Below are 22,017 nucleotides of genomic sequence, written 5' to 3' on the forward strand. Positions count from 1 at the left end.
CACTGAGTACACCTTCTTGCAACATTTATAAACTTGAAGATTCAAAACCTCTTGCAAAATGGTGACTTTTCTGTCTAGATAATAGTGTTTTGTGGAGAAGTGTAATTGTTTCTGAGGAATTTTCATAACTGCAATGAATGTTGCTTTTGAAATCTATTGTGGGTTTGATATAGAGAAATGAAAATCATAAAGCTTCACACTGAATTCTCTTCTTTGGGAAATAAAACGTTCTCCTGTAGGCATTCTGTGTACGAAAGGGAGAGAGAGCTTTTCCTTTCACTGTCCGCGGACAGAGAAGCAAGGAACATTCAGAGCGGTCTGAGCCCATCAGCAGAATCAGTGGTTTACCCTGGGCACCAAACTGTCAGCATGGCCAACTTGGATCCTGGATTCTTGATCCCAGACCAGTGATTTTTTGATGACTTGGATCATAAAACTCAAATAAATCACCTTTCCTAGATAAGTAAATTTGCCTGAACTAAGAGAAACATTTATCTGTAGGGTGATTTTTGATACATATTTTATAGACTTCCCATTATACAAAGGAGAAAACTAACCAAAAAATGTTAAAAAGATTGCCCAGAATTAAACATAACACATGACAGAGCTGATGCAAAGTCTTTAGATTTCATGTTTTGTTGTTTTTTAATATATTAGACAAGACTGTTTCTTATTAGAGATAAAATATTTAGTCCATACACAATTAATCCAAACAGAAGTTAGCACTCTTAGTAAGAATGTGATATACACACAACACAATTTGTTAAGATTTTTATCTTTAGGTTTCCATTGCCAATTATTTTGTTGTATTTGAGAATATAAATTTGATTTTAAAAAGTAGAGTCCTTTGAATTATGCCCAAATCTTTGGTTTACATTATTTGCTTTGTACTGCAAGGATACAATTAATATTTAAATTTTATTATGCCTATTCCACTTACCCATGCTGAATTCTAATTGCCATGTGCACACTTCCGATCAAAATCTTGGCAAATTCATTGACTCATGCAGCGTCTGGAGTCTACTTCCCTTTGCGTAGCCCAGTAGCAGCATTCGCCGTGGTTTGAAAGGCAGCCTGCTGGCGGGCATCTAAGTCAGTGCCCAGCGCAGGTTCAGCGAAGGCCCTGCCTTTGCTTCCTTCACAAACCCCCAGCCGAGGCAACCTCACCCCGGTTCTCTGCCGGCTTGTTCTGCAAGTTGCTGCTGAGTCTCGAGCACCTGGGTTTAGTAGGACACGGTGAAGAAGGCTTTGTGTCTATTTTATGAAACTCAGATTCAGCCTTCAGTCTAATTATGTAATATCGAAGCGAGGCGTCTGCGATTTGGGGAAGAAACGGCCTCACAGCTGATGGTGCTCAGGGGAAGCACGGTCAGCGCTGGGAGGGCTCGGTGGCGCGGAGCTGACCGCCCCCCGGCTTCAGCTGACCCGTGTGCCTGGTCTCTCCTACTGCATTTCAGTGCCGGGACAAACCTCTTATTCCTTATGGCATATGGTGGAGGGAGTGGGAACTGAAAAATACTAATCATTTTCTTCCCACCCTCTAAGTTCTTCTGGCTGGGCTAAAAACCAAATTAACCGAGGCAGATTTATAGGAGAAAATCAAAGTTTGATACACGCACACGAGAAATTCACATAGATGTAATCATTCCATAAAAATCCCAGACAGTGAGGCAACATTGGGTATACAAAACATTTTTAGACAAAGGAGAAAGAGGGGACAGGGTATTAGATTTCAGAAGTGAGAATGGGCTGTTGACAGGTAGCTGAGGAAGAGCAGAACAAACCTGGCAGGGGAACCCTCGGGAGGTGACTCAGAAACAATGGGACACAGTGGGGAGGCATCTAGCTAACACATGCCGGCCTGAAACCCTTTTGTTGACCATACTTAATTCAAATTAGGTTAAGGCTATATGCTAAAATCTCTTTCCAGAAGCAGATTTTTCCTCCTGAAACTCTCAGGTAAGAAAGGGGGGGGGTGTCAAAGTTTCTTTCTGAGTCTTTTGTTTCTTAATAAACATCTTATAATTAATATACCAAGAAGCAGCCTCAGGATGGCAGAATTTTGGTCCCTTCAAGAGCAATAGATTTCAGGTACAGTATTGCAAATTTTGGGTTTTAACTGTGCAATTGAACTGTTAAGACCCATGTAAAATTTGTTACTATGTAATGTAAACTAGAATCAGAACATAAGGTCTAAGGGAAATTCATAAGAGGAATTAAAAAAAAAAAAGCATCCATTTCATTATCTTTTATTTGTTTATTTATTTTTGTTTTTAAGTAATTTAGGATTACGGGTAAACTTAGAAGAGTTTTTGCTTTTGCTTTTTAAGATTCAACACTTAAAAGGAGATATAAAAATATAGTCAAATCAATGAAGCACATTTGTTGATTACATACTTGACCTCAATTTCTTCTACAACTTGCGAGTAATTAACTGAGTCATATTGTTCCTGGTGGAAATTAGGTCCTTTCATGGAGTCACAAGTAAAACATTCCTGTACCCACATATGGGATGTGGTAAGATTTATTTGGGTGGAAATAGAAGGCTGCCTCCAGGTTCCTTATGTCTCATCTCCTTCTATCTGATGTGAAAGAAGTTCAGCCTTGTCTTTGATACCATTGTAATTAACTAGTTATTAATAGCAGGAAAGGAGCAAAAGGAAGGTCAGACATTATAGGTGTGTTCCCTGCAAAACACTCTAGGAGGAAACCACATAGGGATGATGCTTGTCAGTCACACCTGTGAACAGAGGTCATTGGCCAATACGGGTGTGGCCACAGCAAAGGTGCAAAGATTTGGGATATATAATCCCCTGAATAAAGGTGTTTGCCCTCTTGGTTCCTCTTGGTTCCTCTTGACACACTTGGCTCATGGCTGACACTCGGCTCCCCTGCGTTCTCCTGTGTGGCTCATGGCCACAGGAATTCCCACACACAATGGACTAATGGACTACAACTGGCCTGATGCTGGACTGGACTCTGCTCCAACATCAAAAGGGAACTCTGGACACTGGCTCCGATTCTAGCTCTGCTGAAAACCTAGCTACACTTCCCCTATGACTGGACTAAGGGAAATGGGACTTTGGAAACCCAGAGGTGTAATTCCATGAAAACAAATCTTTCTACCATATTCATCCTCCCATGGGGGCCTCTGGAAATGCTTCTCCCAGTGGTACCCCAAGAACTCCATTCCCACTAGCAACAGGGGAAGATGAGGCATGTTTTTCTCTAATAACATTTTCATCAGGCCCAGAAATAAGGCACATGTCCAGACATTTTGTACCACTGATTCAATTCATGTCTCTGTCCTAATCCAGCTAGCTGAGCCTGTGTTCCTGGCGATACTCTGGCTGGTGCTATGCCCAGGCCTGCACTTGGAGCCCATGTGGCCAGGCTGCAGGCCCCAGGTGGCTGCTAGGGACACATGGCTGCTATGGAGAGAAAACCCATGTGCCCAGCAGAGGAATTTCCCCTTTATTGTTCTATCCTTCCCCCAGTAATCTGTAGGGAACAAACTGGTGGTTCCCTGGGGAGTGTGTGAAGCTATAGCTTCCTCGTGAAGCAGGCATATTGTCTAACTCAGCTCCCTGGTTTATTAGGCTTAATATGTCTGATTACTTTTGCTCCCTTCCTTTATTAATAGCTAGCTACCTAGGCTAACAATATTAATAATATAACTTCATTATATGAGGGCTAAAAATATTAATACTTTTCCCCCCACCTTCTAAGTTCTTCTGGTTGGGCTAATAACCAAATTAACAGAGACAGAGTGACAGGAGAAAATCAAAGTTTAATACATGTGCATGGTGCCCAGACGGGCGTGGCTCAGTGGTTGAGCGTCGACCTAGGATCCGGGCGATTGGTGTTCGATTCCCAGTCAGGGCACATGCCCAGGGTGCGGGCTGCAGCCGATCAATGACTCTCTCATCATTGATGTTTCTGTCTCCCTCTCTTTTCCTCTCTCTGAAATCAATAAAGATATATTAAAAAAAAAAAAAATAGATGTGCATGGTGAATTCACATAGACATCATAAATCCATGATAATTCCCAAGACAGTGAGGCAACGTTGGGTATTGATGGGGTAAAGCCCCCAAAGTCTAATTCAGGATTGATTCTGCAGAACTGACATGGGGCCTTATTCAAATTCTAAGAGCTTTCATAGGAGACACTTACATACCTGGGGAAAGCAGCTGCCCCTGCCGGTGGTGGCCTGGGGAATCCACACCCCTCCCCGGACCGAGTTCCTTTTTTAAAGAGGGTTAACAGCGGCGGTTAACAGCGAAAGCAGAGTTGGTGGTCTGTAGGCCTCCCGAGAGAACAGCGCATCGCTCAGTTAAGAGAGAAGTGCGAAGACGGTGGGGGGCAGTTATCACACCCTGTACATTCATTAACCTTCCTGGAGGCTCACCCTTAGTCTTTGGGAAGCATTTTGTTTTTCAGGGTAGGTGGCCAAGCATGAGGTCATAGAGAGTTAAATGGTGGCCAAGAGTTCAACATTTCCCAGATGCCCTTGCTGCTGGAGCCATACTGCATCTCTAAGGTGAGCTCCCTACAGGAATATAAGACCTTTGTGGGCCAAGGAGAAAGGGCGTAGGGGTGTTAGACTATAAGTGAGAATGGGTGATTTACAGGTAGTTGAGGGAGAGTGGAACACATGGAGGAAAATCCTTGCGAGGTGACTCAGAAGTAATGCAACACAGGGGTATCTGGCTAACAGGCATCTGCCTAAGGCCTCTTGTTGACCATACTTAATTCAAATCAGGCTAAAGCAGCATCTTAAGATCTCTATCCTGAAGCAGTTTCTCTGTCTGAATCTCTTGGGCAGAAAGGGGAGAGGGCCAAAATTTCTGAGTCTTTTGTTTCTTAATAAGCAGCTTAAAATCAATATTCCAAAAAGCAGCTTCAGGGTGGCAAAATTTTAGTCCTTTCAAAATCAGATGATTTTATTATTTCACAATGGAAGAAGTACCAATCAAGAAAATTCTGCAATTTATCCAAGGTCATACAACTTTTTAGTGTGAGCAACTCGAATTAAAAATTTTTACCCACTATGAGTTCATGTAATTAAAATTAATGTTAATAAAGTATAGTGTGGATATTTAAACACAGACTGGTTAATAATTGTGTATATTTGTGTATCTGTTTTTCAATGCAGAACCCAAGCAAGTTTTTTCAAAGAGTTTTGTGATTTATTCTCATTTGGTTCCATTGGTTTAGGTTTTGGAAAATACTTTAGTAGATTCTTAGAACCTGGGATTGCTAAGAAACCAAGTATTTTATTTTTATTGATTTCCATCCATTTAAACGTTCTGAAGTACTAATGCTATCCTGCGATTCAGTTTTGTCCTACGCTCTGTTTCTCAGGGCTGTCTGTCTGGTGTATTCTCCGATCTGTCCTACCTGCTCTTCCTGGCCACTTGCTGCTTTGCCCGTCTTCAGTGAATACTTTTCTGTAACACTCTCCTTGAAAAGCTTTTACTTTCACTCCACATTTTCTTGGTGATTGTCATTATTCTCACTACTTTCATGGGTAGCTCATGTGTTTATGATTTTCAAATGTGCATTTGTTTTAATAACTCATTTCCCTGCCTACTTATTTTTTTATAATGAATTTCTTGACAGCATACCAAAATATCCATCTAAAAATTGTATCCCTATCAAGCCTGCTCTTCCTCTCATGCTCCCTATCTTGATAGATGTCATAAGTAGCATTTCAATAACTGATGTGGGAAAAGTTGGAGACATCTTTGACTTCTCCTTTATCACAGACACTCATTCCTCCCCTTTATTCCTAACCCTGCTCTTTTCTTATCTGTGTATCTTGACCGCTCTACCCATGCATCCTCACTACCCTCACTATCTTGTACTCTCTTACTAATGTCTTCAGATTCCTTCTCCTTTTATTGCCTCTGGCTTTAAAAACCCATCCTTGACTGTATCCCATTGCTTGGTCTCTAATCGACTGCTTTTAAACCTAAGCTTCTGTATGTGGCTATAAAGATGGTAAAGGCATATTGATTAAAGCCTCTACATTTTGGGTTGGCTGAAAATTCTACAAATCAAAGAGAGTGTACTTGAGTTTTTGATAATGATGATTTTCAGCACCTACCAGTTGGCTCATCTTTGCTGCTTCTCATTGCCAGCATTCGACTCTGGATGTCTGTTCTTGAGACACTGGAAATTTTCAGGCAGAAGCTACTCAATCTTGTGACCACACACTACAAACCTACCTGCACATGTATTCAACATCTGTTCCTTTTAGGATTCAACATTTTCCTTTGTCCTTTAAAGGTTCATATACACAGGCTTGTCAATGTAAGAAACGTTTAAACATGTAAGAATTTTTATGTGTTTATTTGAGCCAAACTGATGACAATTGCCAGGAAGCAAAATCTCAGTGGACTGAGAAAATGCTCCAGAGAATGGCAGACTTGAACCCTATTTTATACATTAGAATCAAAGGGGTTACATGAAATTCATTGGTGATAGATTAGGGAGGCGGGAGAAAGCAAAATGGGGACATCTCTGGGACTGGGAAAGAGTAAAACAAATAAACATATACTTCTTCTACATTTGTAGGTATAGGATAGTTAGCAGTTAACAATTAACATGCTAATAATAACAAGGATGTGTTTTGTGGTCTCTGCTGGGGTGCAGTGAGGGCCCTGGGGGGGAGGGAAGGAAATTCCAAAGATATGATATCATAGATGCAAAAAGACAATAGACAGGCTCAGTTAAGGCAAAGATTGCCCTTTGTCAAGGAAGATACTACCCTAGGACGTGACTACCTGCCACGATTCACTTTTAGTTAGAAAGCTTTTATTTCAGACCATCCCATGTGCTTACTTTATGTCTGAGTTTGTAAGGCTGCCATGCAGGCTACCCTGAGCTTGTCAGGTTTCGAATGCGGCCCCTTTTCGTCCACAGGTTTAAGCACACAGCAAAGCTTGTGAAAATTATTATCACAGATTTCGAACTAAATTTTCCTGTATTTTGGTTTGTCCCTTTCCAAATTTCTGAATTATTTTGATAAGTTAGGATTTAAAAACAAATGATCAAAGTCTGCCTTAAATACTAACGTCTATAATTCCATTCCATTGATTAATGAACCCATTTTAAAAGCATTTTTAAGGAATTAAAAAAATTAAAAACTGCTGGATATAATAAACAAAGAAAGAAATGTGCATCAGAGCAATTCCTTCCTGTGGCTGTTTACTCTCTTTTCAAGCTACTTCCACCACAGGTGGGCTTTAGTTTCCCATTAATGTTTTGTATTTACTGAATGGGAAGCCTCTGTGGTCCCAGGACAGCTTCATTATGCTTAGGAAAAAATATTTTTAATACATAAATAAAATATTTGGCCTGTTTCTATTTACCAAGTTCAAAATAATTATAATTAGTATTTATTTTTATAATAAATAGATCCAATATTTAAACATAAAATACTCAAAAAGACAATATTTACCAGTTTTCAAAGAATATAATTATGACAATATTTTTCATAAAATTGCTGTACACAGACAGACATATTCTCTTTTATCTTCCAAGGTAAAATAATAACAAAGATAAATTTAAGAAATATACCATTACTTGTTGAAATCTAACCCTTATGCTCCTAACAGAAAAATCATACTAATGCAGAAATTTGATTAAGAGATCTCATGCTTAAAACTCATTTATGCCCTTGAGACCCCATGATACATTTTACAAACAACCCAATTAAGAAATGGGCAGAGGATCTGAATAGACACTTCTCCAAAGAGGACATACAGATGGCCAAGAGACATATGCAAACATGCTCAATGTCACTAATCATCAGAGATGCAAATTAAAACTATAATAAGATATCATCTCACACCTGCCAGAATGGCTCCATCAACAAATTAGCAAACAAGTGCTGCTGAGGGTGTGGGAAAAGGGAACCCTGTGTACTGCTGGTGGGAATGCAGACTGGGGCAGCCACTATAGAAAACAGTGTGGGGTTTCCTCAAAAAATTAAAAATTAAGTATGACTTACCTAGTTCTTCAAACCCAGTTTTTCTTCATTGTCAGTTCCTTGTCTCACTCCCATCTCTTATGACCCTAAGTGTCTTGCAGGGTAGAAATATCTGTGCATTTCTCTTTCTTCTGGTCTGCACACTTTTGGCTTGCTTTTCAATAAAGGGGAGTCACACTTTTTCCCCAATAGTCATCTAGTCACCAGAAGTGTTTTTAAATGAAGGAATGAATAACGAATTAGTTTTGTAAATGATTCCTCAGATGCTCTGCCTCCACTTTCTCTCCACTGTAACACTTTTGCTTTAAGAGTCTTCATCAGTTGCATGAATTAATAACTGGCACTCTTCTTCTTTCCCCAAACTCTTGCCTCACCATCTCATTCTACCACCACAAGAATGATATATTAATTTAAAACATTAATCTACTCTCTTTCTGAAAAGTATACACTAGATTGCCATTACCTAAGTAAAAGTGCAAAGTTTTGGGAGTTCCAATCAAAACTCCCACAATACAGTTTCAAATTGCCTTACCAGTCTCAACTTATATATTCCTATGCTACCAAGATAAGTCTTCCTCCACAGACTCAAATCCAAAGATCGCCAGACTACTCACCATTTCCTTGTGCACTTTTTCATTTCTATTGGTTACGTTAAAATGCTGGTGTTGTCAGAATGCCATTTATTCCTCAAGGTGCATCTCAAATGTTACCTGCTTCCCAAAAGGGCAAGATTTCTATAATCCCTCAGGCAAGCAGAGATAAGATCTTTTTAAAAATTACATTCTACTATAGATATTTGTTTTCATATTAGTTTTTGTATTTATAAACCCTTTAAGGGATCTTGAATTATTACTATGGACTATCTGAAAGAGTGCCTATTACATATTCATTTCTTATTAAATATGGAAGACAAAAAAGAGAGACAAAAATAAAGAGAAAGAGATTAAGACTAAAAAATAAAATAATTACTGTCTTCAGGAAGCATCATAGACCAAAATTCATTAAATTTTACATTATAAAGAAACAATCTTTTCATGGGCTTTTAAAAATTAAATTGCACAACCACCTTACTGTTGTTGTTTTTTTCCATATAAAATCAATGTGTGAAGAGTTACAAAATGTTTAAAACTGTTTTTCCTTACTGAGAACATTTATATTTAAAGTATGGCCCTGACTTGTTTTTCCTCTCAACACTTCTGATACCAAATGTGTGAGTTTTCCTCACACCAACCAATTATCCAACTCCTCAGACACCACATGGGTATCTTATAATTATAACCACCCAGAGTTAGCAGAGACCCTACAGTTTAAGGGTCAAGTCCCTCAAGTCTGTCTTTTTCTGGACACCAATAGCTAATGTCTGCCACCTCTGCTCCTGGCTGGGCAGTTATAAGGTCAGGAGATTCTCACAACCCCCTCCTTAGGGTCAATAATTTGCTAGAAGAACTCACAGTTCTCAGGGAAACATTATAATTACATTTACTGGTGTATTATAAAGAATACAACTCTGGCACAACCAGTTAGAAGAGATGCATGGAGCAAGGCGTGTGTGGGAGAGACACAGGTGGCAGACTCCATGCTCTCTCCGGGTGTGCCACCACCCTGGATGCTGCAGCAATCCAGAAGCTCTCCATATCCTGTGGTTTAAAAATTTTTTATGGAGCCCGGCTGGACGTGGCTCAGTAGTTGAGCATCGACCTGGGATCCAGGACATAGGGGTTCGATTCCCGGTCAGGGCACATGCCCGGGTTGCGGGCTGCAGCCTATCAATGACTCTCTCATCATTGATGTTTCTATCTCTCTCTCTCCCGCTCCTTTCCTCTCTCTGAAATCAATAAAGATATATTTTTAAAAAAATAAAAAAATAAAAATTTTTATGGAAGTTCCATTGCAAAGGCATGATTGATTCAATCATTGGTCATTGGTGACTGAACTCAGTGCTCACCCCCTCCAACCCTCTAATTACATTGTTGGTTCATCGGGCAAATGGCCCCTACCCTGAAGCTATCTAGGGGCCTACCTAGGGTCACCTTATTAGCATAAACTCAGGTACAGCTAAAAGTGCCTCATTATGAAAAGATGCTCTTATCACTTTTGTCACCTAGGAAATCCCAAGTGTTTTAGGATGTCTGGGTCAGGAATCAGGAACAGAGGCAAACTACACATTTATTATTATCACAATGATTTAAAAAATTGTGAATTAAACATTTAATAATATTTGCCTATTTCCCAATCCATTGTTTTTCATTCAAATTAATTTCTAAAATTGTAATTGGGCCCAACAATAAAAGCAACAGTTAGAGGCTGTCTTCCGTAGCCCTTTTGCAGGTCAGCTATTGGGAGAGCTCAGCCCTGGCCCTACAAGCGCGAACTAAACCGACGGCTCCACCCGGCAGCCCCCGGCTTCAGCTGAGGGAAAGAAGTACACGGAGGACGAGGACAGGCGGAGAGGCCCCGGGGCTGATCTCCCTGCAGATCTCAGTGCACAGGGAGACCAACGCATGTTTATAGTAAGTCAAAAGTCTTTTCCTTTTCATTTTCACCTTGTGAAAAGAGTCATTTCTGTATATGCTTTAAATTCAGAAAACAATGAAGTTCTTTGCTATGCAAAAGTATTGATGAATTCTTAGGTTTACAAGCTTTTCACATACCGGCAAAGATAAAAAAGGTTGGATTTTTATTGTCAAGTTCTACAGGAACTCAAGTGAACATATTCGAGGATTTTTTGAATTAGCAACTCTTAAAATACTTCCAAAATAAATATTTCTTAAATTTAACTCCTACTTCTCACACAAAATTCTTTAAAATACATTCATGTGTGTAAAAGATGCTAAATGGGGAGGTTATACTTTCCCCCCCCAAAATGATGCTTTCTCCATAAAAGATAACATGTCCAGAAAATCCCACTTCTATGTGACAGGAACGAATGTCACATGATTTTCAGAGGGAGAATTACACTGAGAAAAGAACCACAGAGGACTGTCCACAGAGGACCTCTAGGGGGCTGTGTGATGTAATCGATCGCTCTTCCTCTTTATGTGAGCTTCAGTCCTCTCATTGGGAAAATCAGGTGACTTGGTGACCTTAGCGACCTCCCTGACCCTAAATGCTGGGATCCCACTGTCCCAGTAATAGAGGGAGGGCCAGAATTCTAGGTATAGTTGTTGCCAGTGGCAGTGGAATCCTTGCGGTGTCACTAGAAAAAGCATTTTTGGGGACTCATACAGGAGGATGAGATCTGGAGGTAAGATTTATTTGGATGCTCAGTACAAAATCAAAATAGTGCCTCTCCTGGGGTCCCAATGACCCATCTGTGTCCACCCCACAGTGGAAACTCAGGGCCAGAATTAAGGCCAATGTCCAGAGATCCTGTGCCATTTGAAGCTTAGTCCAGTTCAACTGCCTTTCTCACCATTCGGCAAGCCATTGCTGAGCTATGGTGTCCAGGCTCTTGCATGGAGCTGCGTTTGGAGTGCGCATGGCTGCTAAGGCCGCCTGACTATGTGAACAGGCCAAGCGCGGGTCACTGAGAGAGAGAGAAAGTGAGATAGATAGATGATAGATAGAGATAGATGATAGATAGATGATAGATACAGATAGATGATAGATAGATGATAGAGATAGATGATAGATAGATGATAGATAGAGATAGATGATAGATAGATGATAGATACAGATAGATGATTGATAGATGATAGATGATGATAGATAGATGATAGATGATAGATAGATGATAGATACAGATAGATGATTGATAGATGATAGATGATGATAGATAGATGATAGATGATAGATAGATGATAGATGATAGATAGATGATAAATGATAAATAGATGATAGATATAGATGATAGATGATAGATAAAGTAGATAGATATAAAGAAAGAGCTTCTTTGTTAAGCTGAAGTTATATTATCTTGGGCTTGGAAAGAACCAGGAGCTTTTCAAAAGAACCAGCTTCCCAAGCTTTCACAGCTTCTGATGGGTCCACCCCTGGCCACTAAGCTCTTTCCCATGTTAGACCGACAGGCCTCCGTGGTCAAGCACCTTGCCCTGCACCATTTTTCCTTCCGTTGGAGTCTGCGTGGCTGCTAAGGCACAGGGCTGTGCAGAGAGAACGCGCCAGGGGCGGGAAGAGCATGGGTTACCAACAGTCTGGTGCTGGAGGGGTGAAGGGAGGGGTGCTAATCCGTGGAGGGGCCACGCGGGGATCCCCCGAGTGCGTGTGAAACTGTAGCTTCCCGGTGAAGTGGACAGGCTCGTGTTCCCCGGTTTCCTCGGCTTGATGGTGCCTGGCCCCCTTTGCTCCCCGCTTTACTAGCACCTGGCTGCCTAGGCCAATGCAGGCCCAGGAGCAAAGGCGGGCAAGCACCGAGCTCGCAGAGGAACCGTGTTCGCAGCCCAAGCACAGAGGCCCGCACCCAGGACGGAGGGCATCGGAAGCCAAGCTGCCCTTTTGGTTGATCGGATCCTGCCCGGGGCAGTAGTTGGGATTACCCTGGGCCAGAAATCCTGACTCACATTCTATGTGGTTTTCAACAAGGCACTTGAATATCCTGAAATCTCCCATTTACCACCTGGAACCAGGGAGTAAGAGTGAATATGCCGACCTGCTGAGATGCAAGGCAGGGCCTCTGTGACAGGGAAGGGCTAGCAGGGCAAGAGCAGGGAGGGTTAGCAGGGCAAGAGCAGGGTCCAGCCCTCCATTCGCTTCACTGCTCTAAACACGAGAACACCTCGGTGTGCAAAAAAAACCGTTGCTCTTCTCTCACCTGGAATTGGAGGCCTCCAAAGCAGCAGTCTCAGACTTTTCCCTTAGGGAAGATTTTACAAATGCAATTAGCCGGACACTGGAATTGTGCGTGAGTGCCCGGGGCAGAGCCGGAATAGAAGCCGCCTTAAAGAACTGAGCAAATGGAATCTCACAAACAATTGATTGCTCCAAGAGCCAAGGCTTCCTGCTTTCTTTCTTGCCAGAAGAGAATCATTTTTGACATTAAAGAGATAGATTATCCTCTGGCAAAAATCATTACTTTTTAGAGTAAATAAAAGCTAAGTGTTTCCAATTAAAAGTTAAATAAGGGAGAAATAAAAGCTTGGCATTTAAAAATCCCGCTTGCATTGTTTGTGTTTCATTTTGTCAGCTAAGGCAATTATAAAATCGCCTCATCTTCTGCAGCATGTCAGGTAAACCATCCATACGTTTTTAAATACTAACAATGAGGTAAACTTGAAGAAAACAAAGAATGGCTTATTAAGTATCAGGAACTTTGTGTTGATCAATAGTTGCGGAATTCAAAAGAGTATCTAAAAATCATGCACACAATTGGCATTGATCACCTCTGATTTGTTCCCCTCCAGTCACAGGCTACGCCAGCTACCTCACACCCCTCTTCCGTCTCTACAAGACGCTGCTGCAAATATCTGTCTGTCTCTCTCTGTTCATCAGTCTCAGCCTCTCTTGTTTCTACATCATTCCATCAATCATCTTTTAGTGTCACAAATTATCTAAGTGACTGCACTCTTTTGTAATTTTCTGTCATTTAAGAGGTCATGATGCATGAGTACTGTTCACATCTGTCCTTCTGCTGATAGTTTAAATATCAAATTGCCTCCAGCAGGTACCCGAATGGGGCTGGAGGGAACTGCAGGCAGCACATGCATTCAAAGGGCTCAGCTGCTGAAGCCTCCCTCCAACAGCAAAGCGATTAGGGCACCATTCAAGCAGGAATAACACGAGGTCTCTGAAAAGAAGGCAGATTTAATGCCCTGCAATTCTCTCTGCTTTCTGGGCATATTAAATTCCTTAGATTTATTTACATGCAAAGGAGGCCTCCCAGGGAAGCCTCCTAAATTTAGACCTCTCATTAGAGCTGTCCAATCTTATTTTCCCAGTTGCATTTTTATCAAAGGGATGATTTTACAGCAACTTCCCACTTTGCACCACAAGCCAAGGAAATCACCTTAACTTATCCATACTTTCTACTTTTCTTTATTTGTAAATCCTTACACTAACTGATTGCTCGGTATGCAAGGTGGCTGCCACCGACACATTAAATAACTTTTTCCTCTAAGTGGCATTCGTATAAATTTTTACCTAAAAAAACAAGTCACTAAAATGGATAATAAAAAAAGATGGTGAACTGAGTTGTTCTTCACAGGTAAGCTTCCTGTAATGGGGACACCTAGACGACTCCAATCTCAACATCGGAACCCAATCTTTTCCCCCCATGAATAGGCACTGAGTCATTAATTAATCCCAGGAATGTGACTCTCTTATCAGTTATTATAAATTGACCAAAGGAACCCCAGAAATGACAGTGATTTCTATAGCTTCAGGAATGCCAGTTTCCATGGAAACCCTGCACTTCACCTCTGTTATCCTCTTACATTTTCCCTAGGCCAGGACTAAAGAGCAGTGGCCCTGCCTCCATCGGCGTAGCTCTGTATTTAATTTTGTATGGAATGGCCATTTTTGCTCTCACATGTGTTTATCAAAGATTTACTGAAATTGTCCCTTGAGATGACCAAAGTATTGAATCATTCAGCCATAAGCTAAGGTTTGACCCACATGAAAGCCTAAATCTATGTATTTAATACATTTGTTAAGCAGCGGAACCCTTTCTTTTGTTATAAGAAGCCTACCATGTAAGTCAGAAAAGATACATTAACTTTTGTTGGTAATAATAACTAGGGAAACCGTGCAAAACTTCAAGGACTCTTGGCTGTTGTAAAGCATGTACAATATGTTTACATGTGCGATTTGACACACGTAAGTGCATATTGACAGAATGAACCTGTGCCAACTTCCCTAGCATGGAGGAACAAAACCATCATTTTATTAAGCTCTTCAACATGAATATGAATTTCCTTGATTACAAAGATTCTGGGATAATCCAAGGCATGTGAGACTTAAGGATTAGAGACGAGATGTTAACTCACCTTAAGGACTGAGGCATCGTAAGCCTGGCTGCAGGCACATGAGGAGACCTTGAAAGTAAATACAGCCTGTTAGGGGTGTCTGTCGATTTCAGTCCATGACAAGAGTCTGCAGCCTAACTGGATGGGCAAACACAGCAGAAGGGCTCCAGCAGTGCCTTCTCCAGCCACACCCCGCTTTCATTTCTGAACTAAAGAGACTGTTCCCCAGACGCTGTTACGTCTACAGCCCATGGATCTACTCTGCAATAGAGGAGACTCAGTGGAAGTGAACAGCTGGGCTCAGTGTCACAACCAGGGAGACTAGATCTAGGGCAGAAATGCTCATTTTCCAGACCAGCTATGGTGGAGTTTCTGCCCATGGTCCCTTAGCATCATACATACCCAGAGTCAGCGATGGGAGGCGTTTTTATTAGCAGTGCCAAGCTGTGGTGAAACATTTCTGCCAGTTGCACTGTGGTTCCTGGAGAGGTAGTAGCCAATCTTGGTTCCATGACATTTTAGAAACTGTATAAGCTACAAATCAACCTAAAATAAGTCTCTTTTAAACCATCAATGATGCATTTTCTTGTTTATATTTGAGAACCTTTGCAAATATAATTGCCCTATTAAACTGCTAGTTCGTGAGTACTTAGAACATTTGTCCTAAATGAACAAAAATAGGTGATTTCAGAATTAACTAAATTTTTTTTCAAATGACCATTCTCCATTCCCTTACCATACTTTATCTCAACATTCTCCTATTTCACCTGGTATACCAGAGCCTCCACTGATGTGACAGTCTTACATAGATTAAAAATGACAAATGCTGTACTATTGAAACTAGTACAAAATAATATTGAGTGTAAAATGTAATTTAAGATATAAACAGTTGATTCCAAAGTGACTGACCTAGGTCAGTCGTCTGAACCTGGCTCACATTAGACTTTCATCAGAGCTCGAGCTTGTGAAATACGCAGAGCCCCAGGTATAGCCCTGGCCTATGGAAACAGGTTCTCTGAGGTGCAGACTAGGAATCTGTGTATTTATTAAACTCCTCAGGTTGCCATAATGCTGGCAGCTGGGGACTTTTCCAAAACCTCGTGTTTAGAAGCGGCTGGTATAGAAATCAATTATTTATCAGTGGGGTTTACTGGCAGTTCAGTAAAGCAACTTAAACATTTATTTCTGTGAGGGTTCCAACAGATTACTTCAGCAAGGGAGCGCTGTTCAAAGCTTATCTGGACTTCAGGAAAACATCCAGCAAGATGTCCTAAGCTGTCTTCGCAAGGAAGGCAGATAAGTAAAGCTGGATGCAAAATTATTTGGTGGATTATTCGATGGTGCGATGTCCATACACAAAAGGTACTAATCAATGAAATAATAGTCTCCTAACCTACAAGCTTCATCTGTGAAATGGTCAGTATAGTTGATTTAAGTTGCATTACAGTAACAGCGAAGTTTAATTTATTTCTCATGCTACACAGTCATTGTTGTATGGGTCCATTGTGTATTTCGTTATTTTTCCACACTCAACAGTTGTAAAACTAACTCCCTCAAGTTAGCACAGACCTCACCGGTTAAGGACTCAGTCCCACAAGACTCTTCACTTCAGACGCCAGTCACAAGTCTGGGTCATCGGAACTTCTGACCAACTGGCTGCAGGTCAGGGGTTCCTACCACCCCCTCCTTAGGTTTGACAGTCGGCCAGAATGGCTCACAGAACTCAGGAAAACAGTTCACTTACTACCACGAGTTAATTATAAGGGTGACTATGAAGGATACAAGTGAACAACCAGATGACATACACGGGAAGGTCTGAAAGGATCCCGAGTACGGAGTTTCTGTCCCTACTGAGTGTGGGGTGTGCCCACCTCCTGGCATGCGGATGCATGCACCCACCCAGAAGCTCTCAGAACCTTGAACCCTATCATTTAAAGTTTTTGTGAGGTTCCTTAAATATGCATGATTGATTACATTATTCACAGAGGGATTAGCTCTGTCTTCAGCCTGTCTCCCCAGCCCCCCAAGGTCAAGGGGCTGCGACCTGAATTCCAGTTCTCTAGTCACATGGTGGCAGTCCTCATCCTGAAGCTATCTGGGGTCCACCAAGGGTCCCCTCATTAGCATAAACTCAGGCATGGTTGAAAAGGGCTCATTATGAAAAACAAAAGATGTCCCTCACAACTATCACTAAGGAAGTTACTAGGATTTTGGGAGCTCTGTCCTAGACACTGGAGACAAAGACCAAATATATATGTTTTTTATTATGTCACACACCAGGAGGGATTTTTGCCTTTTAGCCTTCATCCCATCAAATAAAGCAAGCACTAAGGTCACACTAAACTTCGAGGAGTTGGAGGAAAGCAATTCCACCATGGCTTTAGAAAGAGAATTGAGATATGATGATTTTATAAAATAGATAGATAGTATCTATATTTTAGTATTATTCATTGAGACAAATGGATTATATAGATATAATTTTTTATTATTCTTTATTAGCATCCAATCAAGATACTGAATCTTGAATCTTACCTACCTCATCTGGCACACTGGATCAAATGTGGCCGTGAAAAAAGAGTGAATAAAATATCAATTAAAAGAAGAAAGAGTATTTTGGAGGATTGGACTGAAGGACAAACCTTTCATTTATTTTCTAGATCAGTGTTTACCATATGGGCTGCACATTAGAATTGCCTGGGGAGTTTTAAAACTCCAGATGTCCTAACCATACCACAAATCAATTAAATCAGAAGTTCTTGGAGTGGGACCAGACATCATAATTTTAAAAACTCACCAGCTTATTAGATGTGCATCCAAGGTTAGGAACTATTGTTTTAGATCAACAGTTCTTAAACCTGTGTCCGTAAGTGAGTCATTTGTGATGTTGTGGAGTGTTGTAAATTACAGGTGCCCTGCAGCCCCTGTCCTAGGCTCTATGCAGTAAAGTTACACAAGAATAAGTTTCATTTGATTATTGGAAATATTTTCCAACAGAAAATGGCCCAGAGATGAAAAGCATTCTCTCTCTAGGCACTAATTAAAGACAGTCTGAGTGACCACTTGACAGAGCCACTGTGGGAATTTGTTTCAAACACAGCTGAGTACTGGCCCAGTTATCCCTGGAAAATCGTCCCCTCTGGCCCTACACTCTCATAAACCAGCATCAGTTGTTCCATGCCTGCTGAGAAAGCCCGAGTTTCCAAAAGAGCTGGGGGAGACCCCCAAGGCAGCCCTGGCTGGTGTGGCTCAGTTGCTTGGGCATGGTCCCAGGCGCCAAGAGGTTGCTGGTTCAGTTCAGGGCACATGCCCAGTGTGCAGGCTTAGCCCCAGAGGGGGCGCGCAGGAGGCAGCTGGTGCTCTCTCACATAGATATTCCCCCCCCCTCTCTTTCCCTCTTTCTCTCTAAAATCCATAAAAAATATTAAAAAAGAGACACCCAGACAATGCTTTCCTTCCAAAACGGCACCCTCACTTTCGCCAGTGGTATCTTCAGGAGGTGCGTGTACTCATGGGGCTATGCTGCTATGTACTCTGCTCTCTGTAGCTCATTTTTGTATCTTTTAATTATATTCTAGGAACTTATTTATTTTTGCATAGAAAATCTGATGTTCTTCTGTCAATCACTGTCACTCTTAGACACAAGGTAGGTGCTGTGGAGGGAATCCAAGTATTCTGTTCTACTTGATGCTCTTAGAATCTAATACCACTGATAATTTAACATTTATTTTTAAAATCCTGATTTCATTAGGATATACAAATTTTCTGTTTTTACATATAATATAGTGGGAAACTAGCAACACCTGTCAAGCTCCAGCCTCTATCATTCATTAGCTTTATTATCTGAATGCCTTAACCTGTCTTAGCGTTGGTCCCCTTGTTTATACAAGGTTGGTTATAACATGTGACACGTGGAAACGCCGCACCCAATGGAAAAGGTGTTCCTGTGATCTGGGCTCAGCAGGTATAATTTTCATTTCTTGCATATTTCAATTAAAAACAACTTTATGTGAGTCCCTGACTAAATTACACGTTTTCTTTCAGTTTAACTCCATCACACAAGCGCTTTACATTTGCACTTTCGTGTTACGCGTGGTTTTCAAACTGTTTTGAACCGTCTAACTCTGCTCCCCACTGCGCCCCTTTGTCCGTCCCTCGGTTACGCCCTGGAGCTGGTCTGAGGGACGCGGCGCAGGCGCGCGTGGGTGTCGCCGGAAACGACGCCGAGCGGAGCGGGACGTGAGCGCCCGGGGCCCGCCCGCCAGGCTCCCGCGCTTGGCTCATCCACGGGGGGTCCTGGGCCTGCTTGCCCGCCCCGAGCCGCAGGGTGGGGGGCGGGGGCACCGCGGGTGGGGGCGGGGGCGGGGCCGCGGGGGCGGGGGTGGGGCCGCGGGGGGCGGGGGCACCGCGGGGGCGGGGCGGGGCGGGGCGCGGGGCACCGCGGGTGGGGGGCGGGGGCGGGGCGCGGGGCACCGCGGGTGGGGGGGCGGGGGCGGGGCCGCGGGGGGCGGGGGCGGGGCCGCGGGGGGCGGGGGCGGGGCGCGGGGCACCGCGGGTGGGGGGCGGGGGCGGGGCCGCGGGGGCGGGGGCGGGGCCGCGGGGGGCGGGGGCGGGGCCGCGGGGGGCGGGGGCGGGGCGCGGGGGCACCGCGGGGGGCGGGGCGCCGCCCGCTGCCCTCCCCGCCCGCCCGCCGGGCTCCGTCCACTCCCTGCGGGCCTGGACGTCCTGCCGCAGCCCTGGGGTCCCAACGGCTGTCCCCTCGGAGCCCGGCCTCAGTGCCCCGCCGGGGCGGCCTCAGGGCGCGGCCTGCGGAGGCCAGAGGGCGGCGGAAGCCAGGTGCCTGTGTGTGCGGGGGGGGGGGGGGGGGACACTCCGCGGGGGGGGACTCCGCGGGGGGGGACTCTGCGGGGGGGAGCAGGAAAGGGGGCGCGGAGGGGAGCCCCAGGCCCCCCCGGGAGAGGGCCCCAGGGACAGGAGGCCCCGGGAGAGGGGACCCCGGGCACCGCGAGGGCGCAGGGACCTGGGCTGTGACCCGCTCCGGGGCCCGACGGCGACGCCGCTCCGGGACCGCCGGGTGACTGACCGACTGACGGACCAGGTCGCCGTCCCCAAGGCGAGCCCCGTCCGTCCCGGGTGGCGCGGGGGGCGGGGTAGCGGCGGCCAGCGTGGGCGTCGGCGCTGAGACGGACGGAGCCGCTCCCTGGAGCCTGTGGCCCGGAATCTTTTTATACTGAAGTCTGCGTTAATCACAGTCTAAGTCAATATTTATTATAGTAGTGAATCAAGTGTTGTAAAAGTATAAAGCCATCTGAGAGCCAAGTTTCTCAGATAGTTGGTGTTTTCCTATATTGTACAATCCAGAAACCCTATTCATCTTAAATATAAAAAGCACCTAGAAAAATTTTACACAGAAGGAAATTAACATACTGACACACAATGTTGGTTAGTGGGAATATGGTATTCATATAACAGCTTATTTTATAAATATTAAAGGCAATTTTATGAAAAATGATATTTTCTTTTAGTTTTTTATTTTATTATTTTTTTAAAAAACTATGTTTTTATTAATTTTTTAGAAAGAGAGAAAGGAAGAGGGAGAGAGAGATAGAAACAGCCGTGAGAGATCGGGGACCACGTCTGGAACCCGGGCATGTGCCCAAACAGGTGGCCTCTTGGTGCATGGGCTGACGCTCAACCACTGAGCCACACAGGCTGGGCTAGTTCTTTATTTTTTTACACTGAAGATGTAAAATAACAGGGAACTACAAAGAGTTAATACTTGAATTTGGAAATAACTCTGACAATCAATTCATTAGGATTTTTTAGCTATCTTCCATAGAAATCTATAATTAAAGTAAGAGATTTATTAGAAATTGCAGAGATATTAAAACATCCTTTCCAATAAATCGTAACACATTAATGACTAATGTTTAGCAATATCTTCTCTCATGTCATATTCGAAGCAGAATTGATTTAAGTGAAGGTAAACTTATGAAGTATGTGCAATAATTACTCAACTTATTAGAAAAATAATTCAGCAGTTGGAAAATTATTTAAAGCATTATTTCAGCTTCTTGCCAGTTTCTCTTTCAGTGAGTAGAAGCATTGGATCATTAGTACATTTCACCGGAAAACTGTTTGATTTTGATGGACAGGATACATTTTACAGTTTCCAATCGTGTGACAACTCAAATAAGCTATTTCCATTAGAAATCTTGACTGTTGGAAGCCTCGACTTCAATGTATTTTCTTTTCCTCCAACAGTTAAGTTCAGGATTCTCAAACTTCACCATTACTTAACATTAAATCACATTTCCCCCCACTTTCTGTCCCCCTGTCTTACCACTTGTTATTTTGGACTCATGGCCAGTCTTATTTTTTAGTTCAAATTTTCTTTCACTGCCACCTCATGGTATTTTCTGAGTTCATAAAAACTTTTGAATTCAGTAACTTTTTACAACTCTATGCACACACACACACAAATGCACACGTATGAATGCACATACAGGTACTCACATTTTTATTTATCAACAAAGGGCATAAAGTTGTCAGAGAAAAAGAGTTAAGAACAATATATATTTGAGTTCTTGCAGAAGTATGTTCTAGAATCCACAAAATATTTAGTAATTGTTTAGGAATTGTACTAAAGAGCTTGGATGCTGTCCTGGGGGAAACAAGGAGAATTGGGTACTTTTAAAAATTAAAAAATAATAAGTTGTAAAAATATATATATTTAATTTGTATATGTTTTGCCTTGAAAAAAATCTTTGAAAGTAGTTACTTTTTCATTTTATTAATTGGTAATGAAGTATACCATTTGCGTATATATTTAACTCCTTCATTATTTAAAAAGTCAACAAAAAGTTGTTTTTTTAAGGATAAAGTTAGTTGTCATTTGAATATGTGTCAGGTATGCAGTCATTTTTACTTCTGTCTCCACATAAAACGTAAAGATGCATGAAACAGGATAAAGCTTCTAGGTTAAAGCTACCTCATTAGAGCAGTAAATACATATATTAAGGAAAAAAATCCATAAAAAGACTAACTTTACACTCCAAGAAACTAAAATGGTTGCAAAACTTATGCCCAAAGTTAGTAAAAAG

Source organism: Miniopterus natalensis, chromosome 8, assembly GCF_054644295.1.
Source record: "Miniopterus natalensis isolate mMinNat1 chromosome 8, mMinNat1.hap1, whole genome shotgun sequence".
NCBI lineage: Eukaryota > Metazoa > Chordata > Mammalia > Chiroptera > Miniopteridae > Miniopterus > Miniopterus natalensis.